This window comes from Simochromis diagramma, unplaced genomic scaffold (assembly GCF_900408965.1).
Source record: "Simochromis diagramma unplaced genomic scaffold, fSimDia1.1 OVJJ01000753.1, whole genome shotgun sequence".
NCBI classification, from domain to species: Eukaryota; Metazoa; Chordata; class Actinopteri; order Cichliformes; family Cichlidae; genus Simochromis; species Simochromis diagramma.
The window spans coordinates 15,351,686-15,368,855 of NW_024387523.1; positions in this window are offsets into that span (position 1 = coordinate 15,351,686).

Here is a 17,170-nt window from a genome sequence, read left to right on the forward strand (position 1 = left end):
ACGAGGTGAACTATCACTTTCATACTTCTACAGGAGTACTGCTGTGCTTGGCGTCTTTAGTGAATGTCAGTTTTTACTCAGCATGTGATAGATCAGGTTGACAGTAGAGAGGAAATAGCATCGGTCAAAAGGTTGGCCAATTCTGAAGGAGGAGGTCCATCTGTGCAAACAGCACCTATACTGGAGTTATTAACTATCCCTCGGGGAAACCAGGGGTGAAAGCAGTGATGTAGGTCAAAATGTTGTGCATTTTTTGAAAGATATTTCCAAAGGAAGTATCAGCTACAAATTTTTAACTCATGACATGTGATAAAAGAAAAATTGCTGGAACATTTAGAGCGTCCTTCACATCAGGCAAAAAAAAAACAACGTTTATTTCTCTCTTTCCTCACTGTCTACTGCCCTTAAAAATTACGAGAGAAAGGTCATTTGCTCTTTAATTCACCCCTCCACTTTGCTTTCAAGAATGTCTGCAATGCTTCCCAAGAATCCTGCCTTGTTGACTTTGGTTTGGGATAAAAGGTGCAGTCGCCTCTGTTCTCCAAGCTGATCTGAAAGGTGATTAGGCTGACCTCAACATGAGCCCCAGCATAGCCCAGCACATTGACCCAGACAGATTACTCCGTTTCTCTGCGCTCCTGTTAGTCAGGGGTCCACGGAGAAGAGATACATAAGATAAGAGGGGAACAATTAAGGAAAGAATGTGGGTATCTTGGTAGTGGTAGAGGGCACATTGTAATAAAAGGGAGGGGAATCATTATTGTCTTGAAATGATTGGATGCGGTTTTCTTCATGTGTCTTCTCCCATTTTACATTGGACAAAACCTTACCAACACCCACCAACAGCTGGCTGTTGGTTCAGTGGTGAAGAAAACTGTTCATTAAGTAAGGTGGTTGTCATAGCTTTTTGTTTAAAGATAGAAATAGGTCATATGGAGTCCTCTTTACTAAAGCTTTGTTTCATGATGTCATAGCACTAATCCTTGGCTGTCAGTGTTCCATTGTGTGTTTTTCTGTGGATGCAGGAGGTGGGGATGGAATAAATACTCTTCACAATTTAGCAAACAACACCACACTGGGAATTTCACCCAGAGAATACTGGATCAAGAGGATTCTAATCACCAAGAAGGCATTTAGGTTCGTTATACTCAATACAGAGATGTGGTGCAATGATAAAACATATTGGGAATTTATTACTAATTATTTAAAACATCATATAAAAGCACAAGCATACATACCAGTATACAAATATTCTACTGTCTAGGTTGCCCTGTCCCCCACTGCTTACCAGTGGGGGACAGGGATGCCACACACAAAAACAAAACAAACAAAAAAAAAACAACTCACCAATACACAAGTGCAGCATACTGTCACACACTCACACTAATGAACTAAAAATGCAGGTGTGTAATACTCAAAGGATCCCACCACTAAGGCACCCCTGGTCTCCTCCACGTCAGGCCCTCAGCATCTGAATAAAAAACCCCAAAGAAAATTATAATATATTCCAAAAAAACAAACAAACAAAAAAACCTAATAGGCACACGCTTGGGTTAGCCCAACTGCAGGAACACACTGGTGATCCGCAGCTAGAAAAAGGGCCTACTACCAGTGGTGTAACAAAAACCAAACTACAAATCAAAAGAACATAGAGCCAGACATACAAACTAAACAAAACCTTAAATCTGGAGCAGACGGAGTCACTGTATTACTCCAAATTGCCGTCCGCCCAACTACTCTAATTTAATAATCAAGTAAATCAACATGCACGCCAGCTGACTCCCGTAGCCGGCATGTATGTAGCCGCTATCCACGCCGACGTCCACTCCTAAGAGGCTGGCAGCAGCAGGGAAAAGAGAATGACAGACTACGTGACTTTCTCGCATTGCATTGTGGGTACGAGTGGCAACAAAATCAAAACACTGCATCAAGCGCTAGCATTTCCAGCACCGGTAATCATTAATTCTGTGGTTTTAATCCCTACTTGCATTTTACATGCCCCAAAACAGTTATGTACAAAACGACAGAGAACACGGCAGGCCAGTACAAAGACAGACTTGACGAAAAAAAAAAAAAAAAGTAGGAGGAAAAAATCAAAGGAGTGAAAGGGTCAGACTCAAACGAGCATACAGAGTGGAGTAAGGATGTTAGCGTGCTGCCCAACTTTCATCACGCACATATTTATTATTATATCGTCCTAAGTGTGTCATGCAGCCTCCGCTGCAGTCCTTTGCACTCTTCCTGGGACTTCCAGGCTCGGAGCTGCACAAGCTCCCTGTCTCTTCGACGCAGCTCGGCCCGTCATCAGCTCAGTCAGCCGACGTCTCAGAGGTGCCTGCGTCTACAGCCCCGGCAACTCACGGCACAGTTACCAGGAAAAAACGACGCTCACGCCGTCGCCACCCTAAAGTTACTGAGCAAACCCCGGTGGTAAGTGTTTCTTCCATGCCACTTCCGAGCCTGACCAAATTGGACAATATTCTGTTCCTGAGTCCGCAGTTTTTCATGTCTGTAACTCATCGGAGAGGAATAGTAAGTTTGAAAATGACTGTGTTTGCAAGCCTCATAACGTTTCGAAGTTGATGATAGGCTTAAGTGCAACATACATGCTTAGGCCTACCGCTTCTTCTTTTGTCCAGTTTCCTGAATTTATTTAAGGATACATTTCACACCATACCAAACTATGCCAAGTTTTACTGTAATAGCTCTTTGGGAATTACCTTGTTGGTGCAGAAACACTATTTTATGCATGCGAAACCGTGTTATCCTTGGCATTTTTATTAGAATCAACTACCGGTAAACAATGAAACTACTCATATTGCAGTGTTTTTATCTTACAAGATCAGGGAACCTTGAGGCAACTGTTGATCTGATTTAGTGGTATATAAATAAAATGTAATTGAACTGAATTGAATTAAAGAAATGGGAACAAATTGTATTTTTGTAACATGCTGCCAGTAACACAGTTTTTAAACATATAATTTAAAATAAAGGTTATTTTCTATTGTTACTGTTGTTACTGCTTTGGCAGCATCCTGAGCGTCACCAAGTTCATCTTGGCGAGATGAATTGTCCATCACAGATCTACATCAGATCATTTGAGTATTTCAGGTTTTTCGAAAGGAAGAAAATGATGCATTTTTTGCAAACACTTTAGGGTGCAGTCTATCTCCATTTGAGAAACAAACATTTCCATCATTTAATATTTGCCATTCATTCAGGTCCTCTTCTTGTGCTGTTTCATACATAGTTCAGTTGTTCTCCAGCTGGGTTTTTCCAGCCCAGTTGATGTTCACTTGCTTCTCAGCACAGTGTGTTGGGGTCGCTCTCATTTTGGAAGTGCTTAGAGGTTGTATATAGCACAAAATATGCTGCCAGTCACATTTACAGATACATATGGAAAGCATGAGCCATTATTCAGCTGGATAGAATGCTGGACTGAAAACCTCAATGCACATGAATCAGATTACTGAAATGTTGGTAGGTGCATTTATAGGTGAGAGCACAGCTCTGTTGCTGTGTTTTCAGTCTTAGTCAATTATAGGGCAGACAGAGATCTCAGTCTTCATATCTCGCTCTTGGCAAGAAAGTAAATGAGTATTTTTCTTTCAACCACAAATTGTGCTACTAATAATCATGGATCATGATAAACCTTAAAAAAGTCCATTGATGTCTGAGTGAACATGCATAAATTCATTCTTTTTCCATCTTCAGTGAAACAGTTGATCTTGGAGATGCATTTTTGTTCCTTTGCTGCTTCAGTATTCTTTTCCTTTCTACACTGTAATTACCCTCTCTTTTTCCTGCCCCTCTCCCCAAAACTACCGTCAGGAAGCTGTAAGTAAAGCTGATGTTTTGAAATAAGGACTATTTCCACATTCGCCATGCACTGATACGCGGGTGAGAGAAAATCGCGATTGGCTTGCATGGGCCAACAATAATATTGTGTTTAATCTAGATATCATTACATGCAAAATGAGCAGGAGAAATTCAAGGGCACCATTGTTTCCCTCGGTCAGTTTTTCAAGGGTTCAATGATGGGGTGTTTCCTTTAGAAACCCAAACCCAGAGAGAGATGTGGAGGTGCCACAGTATTTAGACAAAATGATGAGAAAGACCTAAAATCACTGAGACAGATGGTAAAGGTTGAGACAGGAAAGAAATTAGGACAATCACTGGTTGCCTTCTACTTGTTTTCTTCATACATTTAGTAAATATACTATATACTATTTGTGTTCGATGACAGCATGAATTATCTGGCACCCAATCTTGTAACCTACTTGGAAATGCATCACAGTGATTTCAATCTTTGCTGTTTTTACCCCCCTTCTCTGCAAAACAAATGTCAGAACCACTGCTGTTGAATCAACAGGTCAATGGCTTCAGTGTCATTGGGTAATGATGATTTTTTGCTTGCTGAAATTGTACAGAATTGTGTTTCTCAAAGAAAATGGACAGAATATTACAAACATTATGTTGAAAGTTTTTAAAAAATTTAATTTGACCTTTATTTAAACAGGTAAATCTCATTGGGACACAAAGTCTCATTTTCAAGAGGGACCTGTTTTAAATATCCATGCAAAATTACAACATGTTAAAACATACTATAGTCATTACTATAGTTTGACAAACTTGTGTAATTAATGCTAATTACCAAAAGTTAATAAAATCTGAAGATTAAATTTCAGCCAGCAAATTCTAAAGCTGTCAGCTAAAAAATTAGACTGAGCTTGATTTTTCTCTATTTTGGGATTTCAATTGCCAAAGGTCAGGAGTGGGAACATCAAGTGGAAACCCACTTCTACTTGGCGTTCGGATGAGGCACTGGGACAGAGGCAATCCTCTGCCGCCCCGTTTCTCATTGCCTCTCTCCAAGAGGAAGAACAAGGGCCAAGTGCAGCAGTGGAGAAACAGGAGGAGGAAACACAGGCAGAGACATCTGTAGGTTCCCCAAACTGAGCCAGAAAGACTGACGAAGACTTGTTGGAGCTTATTAGGGAGGGCACACAGTTCCAAGAAGACAGAGGAAGAGTGAGAAGAGCAGGGCAGAGATCAACTACTCATTTATCCTTTTTGGAAGAAATATAGATTTGTGCTTATTAGTTATACAAACTGGACTTGTGAGGAGAGAATTGATTTGTTACAATAAACAATAAAAAGCAGTATTTGCAGCCACATCTTTATTTCATCATCAGTCATGCATTAGTGAATGTGGCTATGTTAAAAAGGCTTAACTGAGTTGGAACTCATCAAGAACATTTTCTTTCTAAAGTAGTTTTTTTCTTTACTGACTTTGTTTATATTTGGAAAATATCTGGCTTTGGAGACCCCCTGTGGTAATACCCAAAATGATACTTTAATGCCAATGCTAACAATACCCCATGTTAAAATGGCCTGTATTTGTATAGTGCTTTACTTAGTCCCTATGGACCCCAAAGCACTTTACACTACATTCAGTCATCCACCCATTCACACACTGGTGATGGCAAGCAACATTGTAGCCACAGCTGCCCTGGGGCGCAGTGACAGAGGCGAGGCTGCCAGACACTGGCGCCACCGGGCCCTCTGACCACCACCAGTAGGCAATGGGTGAAGTGTCTTGCCCAAGGACACAACGACCAAGACTGTCGGAGCTGGGGCTCGAACCGGCAACCTTCCAATTACAAGTCAAACTGCCAGCTCTTGAGCCACGATCGCCCCAATGCACATAGAGCACTGTGCAAAAGTCCCAAGCCACCATTTAGTTTCTTAGATTTTGCTAAAATGCGAAAGAGGTGCAGTAGTTTATTGAAAAATGTGTAAACAGACACAGAATTACAGTACAGCAGGCGAAAAAAGAGTTCGTCAACATAGCCTGAAATGTTTGGTAAAATCTTCAAGTAGTCTTCGGGAATAGTTCTCCAAGCATCTTGAATGGCATTCAAAGCTTGTTTTTGGATTTTAACTGCCTTTTGTTCTTCTCTCTCCCAAGATGATCCTTCACTGCTTCAGTAATGTTTGAAGTCTGGGCAATGGGGAAGCGAATCCATGACTAATAATGTTCCAGTATGTGTATTTCTATCAAGCTATGCTTTTACTCCAATGGAAGTGTGTGGAGATATTACCCATCAGTTTCTTTCTAGTTGGTATTACATGGGAGATCAACACAAATCACTTTTATGTGTTCTTAATTCCACCAATTTTAACAAGATGCCCAGCACCACCGGCTGAAATGCAATCCTAAACTATGACAGAGCCGTCACGGTGTTTTACAGACAGCTGTAGACGCTCTCTGTTGTATCTCTCTCCTAATCTCTTCCTCGCTAATGATTTCAAACAAAGATTTTACATTTGGATCCATCACTCTATGAGACCTTTTGGTACCAATTTTCAGTCCAGCCTTTCTCAGCCCTTTCTCCTCATATGTAAAGAATGACTTCTTAAGCCATTGAGACCATTTGATGAGGCATCAGTAAATAGAGCCATGTATATCTCTCAGGTCCTGTCTTTCAGGTCTTTTAATTTTTCCCTATTTCTTTAGAACATGACTTTCAGATACTATCCATCTGCTGTATATAGTTTTTTTTAGGCCATGTCTCTTTAATTTCTTCAGTTTTTGTCTAATAGCTCTTTGGGAATCACATTTTTCATGCCAAAACACTATGTTATACCTGCGAAACTGTGTTATTTTTGGTATATTTTTTAACTAATTTGAAGTAAAGAAATGGGGAAAAATGTTTGTGTTACAGGCTACTGGTAGCAAAGCTTACTCCTGGTAGCTTTTTCATGTTTGGACAGGACAAGAGGTGGACTTGAATTGTGTGAAAAAAGCACCACATACACCACCACAAAGTAAAACATTGAAAGCCCTTCAGAAAACACGGAGAACTATTTCTCAAGACCGCTTTCACAATAACAGGAAAGTCTCACTCCTTGGAAGTGAAATACAAAGAAATGAGGGTTGGCTCAAGACTTCTGCACAACACTCTATTTTCACTGGGTTTGTACTTGTAAGATGCTTTATATTGAGTTTAACAATGTTTCACGAGCACTTACTTGGCGCACACCAAACCTGATCCCACTATCCACATTATCTTTATGAGCCATTTTTCTATAAATGGTGTAGATGAGACCAAAATTACAGACTCCCTATTTCATGTTCTGATACCTTTGCTCCCGGCTTGATCCTTGCATGCCACAGTGCAATTAGTCTCCAGTTTCGAATGAGGTTTCATTGCATTACACAAAAAGAAACCTCAGCAACAGGTTAAATATACCATGGAACGAAGAAACTTTAAAGGAAGAATTCATGATGATGGAGAGGATGAGTGGTACAGGTTCAGGGAATGAGCAACAAACAAAGTTGAATAATGTAGAAAATAAACAGGGAACAAGAAATTAGTAACCAGGAGATTAGTGATGGTGGTAAATTTGATCAGCTGGTGTGACACTCTGCTGTAAATGCTTGTTATGGTGCTAGACATTGTTGGGAATGCGCCACTGCACTGGGTTATTATCCTGTCAGCTGCATCTGACAGATCAGTGCCAAAAACTAAGGCTCGTTGATCACTTGAGTCTGGCTTCCAAAGTGAGTCAGTCCCCACAGACCTTCGTGTTGCCCGACTTTATAGTAGAAATAAACATGTTTACAGCCTGGTGCAAAAGCGGTTTTGGTTTGTATGGGAAATTTCTCTCTGCATGACAACTTTACCAGGTGATTTTTCTTTTTCTTTTTATGTTTTTGTAACTCATTACTCATTACGCTCTGAAGTTGGGTAAGGCCTAAAGTAAGACCTCCCAACTGTTTTGGAGCCTTTTTGACCATTTTATTCCAGATGATGAGAAACAGTAACTTGCATGACTAGCTAATTGTACCAACAGCCCATACAAGAGGTTTGTATTGTGTTTTTTTTCTTTGTCTGTGAAATTCTAGTATAGTTTTCTTTAATGTTAGCAGTAATTAGCAAATATTTATATCTGTGCAGATCACCCACATGATCTTTGAATCCATCTTGCTAGCAAAGCTAGCTAGCATTGGACAATAACTAAACAATCCACCACAAATAGTTTTTTCCTTATATCATGTTTTTCTTTGTATTGCTTTATTTACCCAAATACAAAATTCATCTTTCATGAATGGATACAGCACATCAGATAAGCAGGAACATTTGCCAACCACCGGATTCAGATCAGTATCCACAATTGATTTACACTCTTAGATTGCTAGGGAAAGGAAAATATAGACTCAGACTCAGCTAACGCTCCTGGTGTCCCAATCCCGTTCTTAATAACCCCTCAGAGACGACGAGAGGAAGATGAAGGAGGAAAAGGGAGCTCAAAGAGGGTGAGAGTGCCACGGGATGTGATTAGGCTGGACCTCCCGTTTATGATTTCTGTATTACAGGCGCTTGGTGCCAGACATTCTCTCCATGGAAGGAATGTCTTCTTAACCAGTTCCATGTGAATGGTTTAGGAGGGAACCGCAACCCACTGGTTGGGTTGAAGGCTTTATAATACACACACACCAAAGGAAGAAATATGTAAAGGATGGAGGGCAAGAGGCTGCAGCAGAGAGAACAAAAGCATTAGAAGGAGAAAGACGATGAACAAAAGATCAGAAGTAAGCCAAAGACTTTTTAAGTACAGCTGTATGTATAGGGTTTAATCCACCTTGAACCTATCATTTGTTTTCCCTACTACAACCCATGCCAGCTCTTAGTGAAATGAATGTTGAATTGCAGAATATTATGTTGAAGTGGTTATTCAAATACAGTTAGTGGCTTTAGGTTTCATATAAAACAGAGACAAATATCTTTTCCAGGATAGCATGACTTAATCTCTATAAGGCAATAAGAGAGGAAGAAAGATCAACCTCATGCAAGAAAACAAATATTTATGTAAGACATAAGATGTAGGTTGGCTTTATGTGGATGAAATTATCTATATATATGTGTGTGTTAGCATAATATTGGTTGAGATGTATATAAATCAGATCCAGAGTTCATGAGGTACATGTGGAAATATCATTGCCATGTAGATATATATATATTTTATACAGCTTTCTATCATGCCCCCAAATCTAGTACAAACACTTAAAACATACTCAGACATTAAACAGCCTTGCATGCTGTGTTAAAATTTGAGACTTCATGAATTACACCAACTGTGTTAGCAGCAATTTCACGCAATTTAACTGTAATTGCAACGCTAACAATCATTAATATGCTTTTGTTCAGAATGTTCTTATTCTATTCGGCTTCTCTTCCCACGAGAAATTGGCCGGGAGCGTGCGCAGGCTCAGCTCGGTCCTTCCGCAAGTTATTTGTATTTTACCATTCAAGAATAGCACGATATTGGATGCTGAGTGTAAACTTTTTTTTTCCCCCTGGAATTTCTTCTGGACTTGATTGTGCTGGATTTTAGCCACATTAACAACACGATAACTATGGTTTTGTTGAAAATGGCTGCAGTCTCTACTCATGCTGTGCATTAAAAGGTTGCAATTAGAAGCCCATTCAAACTGTTGTCAAGATTATTGATTGAATAAACAATTATCTACCGTTTGAATAACTCCTAATTCACAGCTTCACAGCCTCGCAGGTGCTTAAATGACTATATTTAATGCCTGTTTTTGGAATGTTTATCCCCTGTTGCTTATTTTCATTCTTCTATTTTCTGTTCTTTCCTGAGCACACACATGCACAGCTGACAAAAGTCACAACCTAGTTATTATACAAGCTGCTGGCCTTAGCTCCAACAATAATGTTTGTTCATCTGTCTCAGGAAAGAAAAGACACGCCTGCCGGTAGCAGCTAGTCAAAGCAGGAAATCTATGAGCGAAAATGTAGATATCCTGCACATTTTCAAGCCAACAGCTGTCACCCATAAACACTTCTAGATGTGCAGACAGACAAGACACAAGCCTGAGGAGAGATAAGCTCTCCTCAGGCCTGAGTCTGCAATGAGCAGCGGTAACTAGAGAAGATTTTCTGTGACATTCTTGGACCTGGGAATATGAAAGCATGTTATTAGACAAACTACATTCTGCTACAATCTTAGCGTTTTGTTTTCAGCACTCGGTGCCATTGTTTTACAGATTCTTTCTTCCTCTGCAAGATCAGGATGTAGAAAACATGGAGAAATTTAGGACATGATTGTGTTCCTGGCAGGTAACCTCTGGTTCTTCTTAAGAGGTAAATAAAACTGACCTCTTTAGACTGTCATCTTTCCAGTGTGTAGACATTACTGGTGGTTGCTAGGTGGCTAGATTCAGACTGCCTTCACATGCATGAGGTATTTCTTATAAACATTATATGTATGTAATTGAGTGGTACTGTAATATTATAAGATAACCTTTATTAGTCCCACACGTGGGAAATTTGTTAAACTCTGTTATACTACCCAATGTCATCCTGTTATTGTTTAGTCCAATAACACCACATTACTGCTGAAATCCCAACATTTCCTAAGGCTACAGCATGTACCTAGTAACACATTGTCTACTTTTGTGGTAAAGCATACAAATCAAAAAGAATACACAGTACATGCAAAAGTCTTGAGCCACTCCTGATCTGCTTGAAAAGAGCCAGAGTTGTATTATATCATGTATGTTTTTTAAAGTGCTCTTGCGAAACAAACTTTCTGAAGACCTTTCAAGGTTTTCTTTGGACACTGGCTGCTTTTTCACTTAGTCCAGTCCTTGTACCGGACCGTTTTTAGAAATTTTGTTTGTCAAGCCACTTAACTGCGACGAAGCATGAAAAAGGAACCTAATTCAAGACATGGACACGACTTGAAGCTAATGATTGAGCTCATAAACTCTGAGTGTTTGAGAATGTTTACTGACATCATGGCTCAAGAGAACCAGATGGTCCTTGCTTTGAAACCGGAGGAGTCGCCCACTGCTGGCCATTAGAGAAAATACAGGTATAAGCCATTTCCACATTGGCCTTACTTCAGATCTTTTATATCTAATCAATGACTTTGAACTCTTTTATCCATAATCTCCTGCTTATATTGAGATAACCGGGACATGTGGGGGTCTGTGTGGAGAAGTATCTCCTTCAATAAAGACTCTTCTCGATGAATTTTAAGAGTACACTGGACTAAACTAAACTTCTTCAGTGTCTCTGACAATATGCAGTTATACTGTTTGCAATTATACTGGATAGAGTATAATTACTGGACACCCTCACACCGTTATTTTATGCATCACTACATAGTGGCACACTACTTTCAGTAGTTGCACTGAACGTTGACTATAAATTGTGAGGTGGAGAATACCCAAGGTTAACATAATTCCTGGAGATGCTGAACTGCATTATGGCGAAGCCACATGTCCATTTACTCCCCTCTCTGTGTTCCTCTTTATTACTGCAACTGTTTTGTGGCACATCTGTGTCTGCCTCTTTACCCATCCATGCATGTCATACTCTTTATCTAGTAGCACCCACATCCAAGAAACTGATTTAGGTCTTAGTGGCTCACTTGCCACCTTCATGGGTGGTCCTTGCTGCAGTTTTTCTACTGTGGTGTTTGTGCACTTCACAGGTCTTTTGTTTTTCTGGTGTGTCTTACCATGTTAACCAAAGCCGGAGGCCCGCTGCCTGTTTTCTTTTGCGTATCTACACATCTGCAGGCTTTCGAGGAGAAAGTGGGCAAAAGAGTGGAGAACAAAAGTAGGGCGGAGGATCAGCAAGGCAGAATAACAGAAATGCTTTGCATTTAAACCTAACTTGCCACATTCTCCAGTAGGTGTGTATGTGAGAGTTAGTGTAAGCCCTGTTCTTCTGACATAAACTGTGGTTTGCAGGCAAAGGCCTGGCACTAATGTTGACAGCTTCATTATTTATCCTTCATTTTGACTGCTTGTTTTGTGTAATATACACACACATATTTCCATCCTTGCTCCGCCCTGTCTTCTCTGTTTCTCAGGAATAAGTCAACATTATGAATTTTGCGTGAAAAAAAGGGTCTCCCCAAAGAGTGCATTACACATGAAACAGTCACTCAGTCACCGGTGCTTTATAGCTAATTCACCCTGATCTGAACAAGGTCATATTGTTCGCTGTTTATTCTCCCACAATGATCAAAGTTGAAAAACAATCCCTTCCGACAGTTAATATTTCTTAATGTCCCACTGAGAACCAATTTTGTGTTATTCAAACTGCTTTCCCAGATGCATTTCTCAGGACATATCACCCACTCCGAATGCGAAATTCATGATGTGATATCCACAGACTGTGCGGGAATTGACCCGTGAGGCTGTAGTGCAATTTCTCTGTTTCCTTGTGTATATACGACATTGGGTGTTGGGACAGCTGTTTAGGGAGGAGGTTCCTGTAAGCGCCAAGGTCAGGACGCACTCACAAAGCCAGACAGGACGCCAGGTGAGACGGGGCACCAGTATACAGCCCATGAGTGTGAGCAAGTGTGCATGTGCAGACAAAAGCTTATTTGGCTTCTCAGACACTGAAACACAAAAGAAACAACGCTAGAAGCTCATCCAGGGTCAGCAAGTGGTCAAGTGAATAAATTAGTTTGTTATAATGGGACTAAACTTACAACAGCTTGTTTGAGGGGGCTGAGGAGACCTAAGGCATTTGCAGCAGGAGCACAGAATCTGCTTAGTGTGAGTACAGAGGCCAAAGGTCAGGGAAAAGGATTGCTGCCACTCAAGAGGTCACAACCCAGGCTGTTGTAAGGCTTGGGAAAGCAGTACTTGCAAACACAGTACTGGCTGTCAGCATTGTTGCCTTATTGCTGTATAAAGTTAATGTTTCTAGGTTTCTATTAGCTTCTCTTTAAACAGTTCTGCTAATCCAGTAGGGATAAAAGTAATGGGTTACACATATTACACAGAACACTTGTCCTAAAAGTAATGCAGTACATTACTTCACTACTGGGGCGATTGTGGCTCAAGAGTTGGGAGTTCGCCTTGTAATCGGAAGGTTGCCGGTTCGAGCCCCGGCTTGGACAGTCTCGGTCGTTGTGTCCTTGGGCGAGACACTTCACCCGTTGCCTACTAGTGGTGGTCAGAGGGCCCGGTGGCACCAGTGTTCGGCTGCCTCGCCTCTGTTAGTGGGCCCCAGGGTGGCTGTGGCTACAATGTTGCTTGCCTTCACCAGTGTGTGAATGTGTGGATGACTGGATGTGTAAAGCCCTTTGGGGTCCTTAGGGACAAGTAAAGCGCTATACAAATACAGGCCATTTTACTCTCAGGAGAAAGTAATTCTTTATACTACTCCTTATATCGGTTTAGTGTTTTCTGTAAAATTAGCTCAAATGCATTTTCTCATAATTACCATTTAACAATATACACTGATAGTCCACAGTCGCACACACCAACACAAATCCTTATCCTAATAAGGCCACATGCATGATTTTTCTCAAAGTACTTGGGTACAAACACAAAGCCAGCAATGCAAAGCAAAGATGGAAACTAGCACAAAGCGATCACCACAGTGATTCTACTTCAGATACATGAACGTGCACAGCATGACTGCTCCTCACTGCTTTTGTTACCTGTTAAGGTTCAGGCTGTGGGTAGACGATAAAACTCAGTTTTATCATCATTCTGGTTTCTTGGCTAGCTTAGCATTAGCATGTTGTCTATGCAGGTGCTTGTAAAGAGCTGAAGTTGAATTAGTTAGATAATGCAGATGTTTCTGTTCTGGATGAACTTTACCATTGCACTCTTGTCCCTTTGCTCAGTAAAAATAAAAGTAATGTCGATATTCCACCCTGTAGGCTACACCACTATTTTCCTCTTCCCGCACACAAACTGAAATCAGCTAATTGTTACGCAAGAGTAGGCGGAACCAATAAACACAATTGATAGGCAGGCAGATGATCAATTCAAAGGAATTGAACTACCAGGAACTGGTTCTCTACAAGAACTGGTTCTCGATTCCCATCACTAATATCCAGTATGGCTAAGAAGGGAGAGATAAAGATTTCAGCTCAATTTTCACCCTACATGTACAGTGTACCAGTGAATCCCACTTTTTAATATACTGTTGTGTGAAAAAACAAGTACATCAAACACCTTATCAGACTTTCACATCATTGTGGATGACCTTTGACCCACGTGTCTTTACGACTTGATCAAAAGGCTTTGCATCAGTCCCTTGAGGTTTATTTTCATTCACTTATGCACAGTTCTCTTTAAGATCCACCAAAGGTTTGAGTTAGGCTGAGGTCTGAACTTTGATCAGGCCAATTTGACATTGTGATTGTTTTTTTTTTTTAGCCATTTTGTTGTAAATGTTCTTGCTGAACTTGCTGATCATTGTCTACTCATGTTTGACAGCAAAAATGCAAAAAAAGCAAAATCATTACCCCTCCACCACCGTGCATGACAGATGGTATCATGTGTTTGCGCTAAAATGCAATGTTTGGGTTTCACTAAACATGGTTCTGCACATTATGTTCAAACATCTTTCTTGTTCCAATCTTTGTTCAGTGGTTTGTTCAGAAGCAACTCTCTAAAGCTTCGTCGCGCTATCATGGTCATTTTATATAGAAGAGGCTTTCTACACTTTCAAACCAGCCATGCTTGTTCAGTCCTTTTCCAACTCCACTGTTATGAAGTTTAACATTTAACAAGCCAACTTAGCTACTACTTATCTTCTCAATTCCTATGGAAACGGTGAGGATAGGCTTAGTTCTTCATAGGACTGCATAGAGACATTTTCTTTTTCGCATGACTACACATTTAGGTGAGGTGAAATGAGTATCTGAATTGATGAGTAATTCTGATAACTGAATAAGTTAGTTCAACATCTTTGCATTGCTGCTCAGACAAGTAGGCTCATAGACCAAGAAGTGTTACATAGACCAGTATTACAGCAGTTTTCACTGAACTGTATATTGTGTGACAGACCAAGAACAACACTTCATCCGGGTTAAACTCTAACCCGTCTCACTGGGACAATCCTGTTTTAGTTTTCAAAGCAGGAATTCTGTAATGGTTACTTATCATATTTGTTTAGCCTGTTATCGCAAGATCACAGCTTAATTAGCTTTTTTTCTTCCATATGAACCTATTTTTCTGGCAAATTACTTATCTAATTATCTAGAGATAACAAATATGCATTGTGTCTTGCCAGTTATCCTGAGAAAACAGTTTAGGTTGCTATCTTGACATATCAAACACATTTTTTCTTGTAATCACAGTCTGAGTGTATCATTATGTCAAAATAAACCGTTTATCGCACCAATAAATGTGCTCTGTGGACCTGACCCATTGGATATGGACAGTGGAAGAAGAGCAGCCGTGATTACTCAGTAACTACCAGGGCTGCCGAGCAGAAAATAACCAGACGGTACGTTCATTGTTTTGAAGTGTTTTCAATAAAGTCAAAACAAAAACATGCTCGAGTCAGATTGAATTATTTAAGTGATCACGAGAATACGTCTAGTCAGTGTGTTTGATACTGTGATTAAAATCATGTGTGCAAACGAATGCGATTAAGAGATGCAACAACTGGCGCCACACAAGTGAAATCTTATATAACTACATAATAAGATAATTTAGTCACAGCTGCGAAACAGGTTAATCAGAGACCGATTCAGATAATTCTGTTATTCTAGGAGGAAGAAGGATAACACATTCAGATTCAGCTGTCGCTTCCTCCAGTGGAAATCCTGTTTATACAGAAGACATTTGATGTTTTTTTCTTATACAAATCAATCATAGTTAGGATACCCTTCAGTGAACTTGGATGCTCATCCTTGACCCACAGCATTAGCGCCACATATCTAACTCGGGTGGAGTCTTTGGATGTTCTGCTGAAATCTCCAAACTCCGGCAGTCAAATTTATTTATTGTAACCTGATTGTTTGGGTTTCGTGATTCTGTTGCTCCCGCTGTAAAAAGGAAATAGCTGTCTTGCCCAATGGTTCGGAAACGGAACATGGGTTTAAAAAAATGTAATAAAACAAAAGCTAAACAGTTCTGTCTCTGTTTGATCTCAGTTCCCTCTGCCCTCTCAGGGCCGGCTGGCTGAGACGAGGGGCTGTCAACAAGCGGTAGAAAGAAAATGGCATTCGAACAGCCGACTAGCTGATAGAGTGATGAGCTTATCAGTCAAGCGCAGATCTCTGGGCGTCTTGTTTTTGCTGTTTGTGTGCAAGCATGTTGACAAAAAAGTTAGCGGGTAGGGAAATTGCCGTTTCAGAGTGTGTTTGTCTTTGGATGAACCTTTGAGATCAGTCAGTAAAAGACAAAGAATAATAATAAAGTTGGATTATCGTATCCCATGACCCTAATGTGTGGTGGGTGGTGGATGTGTACAACATCTCAGTGAGAGTTTTTTGAGATATAGCAGCACTGTTGCACTCTGGAAACAATTACCAGGCAATAATCTTCACATTCTTTCATCTCACCACCAGCTCAGCTGATTAGGATATCCACTGGCTTGCGAGGCAAACCTCAAACATGCACGTACACACTTGCTGTTTTTTTTCCTACCCTTCTTGCTCATACAGCACAATACAGTACAGTACAGTAAATGGGCTCGCTCTTCTTTGGTTACTCACCAACTCTCTTTCCTTTCTCCCGCACACACTCACACACCTGACATCTGATTCCTGACTGATGATTAATGACCCCAGAAGTCTTTCAGCGGGGACCACCCAGGGTCAAAATAACCTGCCATAAATACAGAAGCAGTAAAATACCATTCAGTCGCCACTCTTCTATTTGCACATGCTGCAGCATCGTGTGTGTGTGTTTGTGTGTGTATACGTGTGCATGTGCACATAGGTGTGCCAAAGCTAGAAATCTGGACTTGTGACTGTGGAAACACTTAAAAATGTGCGTACACCTCTCTACCTCCAAACACCCCCTGCCTCTCCTCTTTCTGTCTCCAGTCATTTTAGTGCATGTGTGGCGCGTGTGAAGAAAGTGAGGGGAATTACTCCAACAACACCTTCCAAAATGCAGAACAATTCCTGCTATTCTCTCCTGAAACTCTTCTTGAATTTTTTTGTTCACTCTCTTCTCTTCTTTTCCCCCGGTCTTCCCTTTCCCCAGTCCAACAGACGGAAGAATTACCCCAGCTGTCCTCTAATCTCCATAGAGAGCTTTTTCCCAGGGTGGAAACACTGTCATCCTTTTTCTCTCCACTCTCTCCCCTTCCCCCTTTTTATCAGTGTCAAATGATTACCCCAGGGGGAAACTGAGCTC